The 2,229-nt window shown below is 39.6% G+C and overlaps 1 non-coding gene across 1 annotated transcript; it reads left to right on the top strand.

Moving 5' to 3' along the window:
• The first annotated feature begins 877 nt into the window (after nt 1–877).
• Nucleotides 878–984, top strand: LOC112094233. The gene has a single exon (XR_002903439.1). It is a non-coding gene; the product is annotated as a small nucleolar RNA R71 (small nucleolar RNA).
• The last annotated feature ends 1,245 nt before the right edge of the window (nt 985–2,229 follow it).

The following is a 2,229-nucleotide window of genomic DNA, read 5'->3' as shown; positions in this document are numbered from 1 at the left end:
CAAAACCTTGCCACTACGAGTAGAGATGGCATAGACCTCTTCGACATTTTGATCTTCAGGTGATGAGGTTTGTGCTAAGTGTTGCCCCTTTTGAATGGTCTGAGGCTGAGAGGGGAATTTACCTCGCTCCTGAATAGCCAAAGTGCCAGTCAACTTTGTTATCTGGCTTTTCATTTCCTTACTCTCTTCCACCATTTGCGTGAAAAGCGACTCGAACTTATGATTCGTTTTATTTTGCGCCTCCGTGAAATATTGTAAGGTGCTCTCAAGAGAACTCCTAGGCGGTTGTGCATTGTACTGAGGTGCAGAATATGCCCTTGGTGGTTGAGGCTGCTGCTCATTTATCCATTGTCCTCTCGATGATTGCTCTTGGTTAGGATCTCTCCAACTGAAATTCGGATGGTTCCTCCAACCAGGATTGTATATGTTAGAGAAAGGTTTGTTGTACGCCCCTAAGGCATTGCATTGCTCCTCATAAACCCCTCTCATTTCACCATAAGCAGGACAATCCTTAGCTAGATGTTCCACCCCACCACAGACAAAGCATGGCTCATGTGTCTCTGCCCTTGCGACCGTGTGGATTCCTCTACCTTCTTTGCCTTTGAGGGCCTCGATTTGCCTTGTCAAAGATTCGACTTGGGCTTTGAGGTTGTCCTCCTCCCTTAATTGATAGATTCCAAGCGGTCGGGACCTATTGGTGTTGTTAGTAGCACTAGGTCCGGTCCAAGTGTGGGCTTTTTCAACTAACTCGTTGAGATACTCAAAAGCCTCCTCGGGATCCTTTTGGAGAAACTCACCATTGCACATCATCTCCACAAATTGGCGCTTTCGAATCGTGAGTTCTTCGTAGAAATAACTGACGAGGCGCCAACTCTCGTAACCATGGTGAGGACACTGATTTAACAGATCCTTGAACCGTTCCCAAACTTAATATAGAGTTTCATTGTCCTTCTGGGTAAAAGTCGAGATCTGTCACTTCAGACCATTGGTCTTATGGTGAGGGAAATACTTGTTGAAAAATGCTGTCATCATTTATTCCCAACTTCCAATAGACCTAGGTAGCAGAGAATACAACCAGCTTTTAGCCTTGTCCTTCAAAGAGAAATGAAAGAATTTCAATTGCACAGAGTCCGCGGCTTCAACTCGGTTGTGAAAAGTGGCCACCACTTCTTCAAACTCTCTAATATGCACGTATGGATTCTCGCTCACTAACCCGTGAAAGGTCGGCAAGAGTTGGATCATACACGGCTTAAAATCCAAATTCGGCATATTAGGGGGAAACATTATGCACGATGGTGTGGCCGTACGTGTAGGGTGAAGATAATCGTTCAACGTCTTCTATTGGACCTCCTCGTTTTGAGCCATCGTGAACGGATTTACAACTGCTAATGAGGCTAGGGTCGAGGGAGGACTAGACGTGTGGGAAGAAACTTTACTAGGGTTCTCCAGTCTTCTTGTGAATCTCCTTAATTCGTCTCTATAACAATTCATTTACCCTAAAACGTTTCACTTTTTTTTTAATTTTTTTTAATTTTTTTAATTAATTTTTTTAATTTTGTTTTAAAACAAAGAAAATAATAATGTAGAACCGCGAATTACAACCCCTAAGAGTGCTCCTAGGAAAGATTGGTGGGGCAAAGCCTCCTTAAAAACCAACCTCCTAGACAGAGCAACATTCCCAGGAAAGACTGGTGGCGTAGAACGCTAACAGGAACCAGCCTCCTAGACAGAACTCCCTTAGTTTGTACTTTCCAACGTTTCCACAAAATTGCTTGAAAATTTATTAAGTTTTATGATGTGTTTTATGAAATGTTAAATGTTAGATATTAGTACCCCAAGTTAATACTATTTTAAAACCTAAAGTTACACAAATTATGAGAAATTAAGAGTCCTAATTTAATGTCTAAATTGGTCACCTAAAAGTCACAACCTAAAAATCACAACCTAAAAATTAATACCAATTATGAATGAAAAATTAAATTAGGCTATTCAAGACCATTAAGAAATAAATAAAGGAGAAAGTTAATATTACAAAAAGAAATTAATAAAAAAACTGATAAAAATAATAAAAAAAAAAACGAAGATTGTAATTCAAAATTAATCAAAACAAGTAACGGAACTGACACAAAACCCAAAACAAACTGGAAATAAAGCTAACAAAAGGTCAAATAAAGCTACGTGAAAAGAACAAAAAGCAACCCGTTTTTTTTTTTTTTTACCTTACAAGAA

Source organism: Morus notabilis, unplaced genomic scaffold, assembly GCF_000414095.1.
Source record: "Morus notabilis unplaced genomic scaffold, ASM41409v2 Scaffold57, whole genome shotgun sequence".
NCBI classification, from domain to species: domain Eukaryota; kingdom Viridiplantae; phylum Streptophyta; class Magnoliopsida; order Rosales; family Moraceae; genus Morus; species Morus notabilis.
This window is presented reverse-complemented; position numbering and strand designations above follow the sequence as displayed.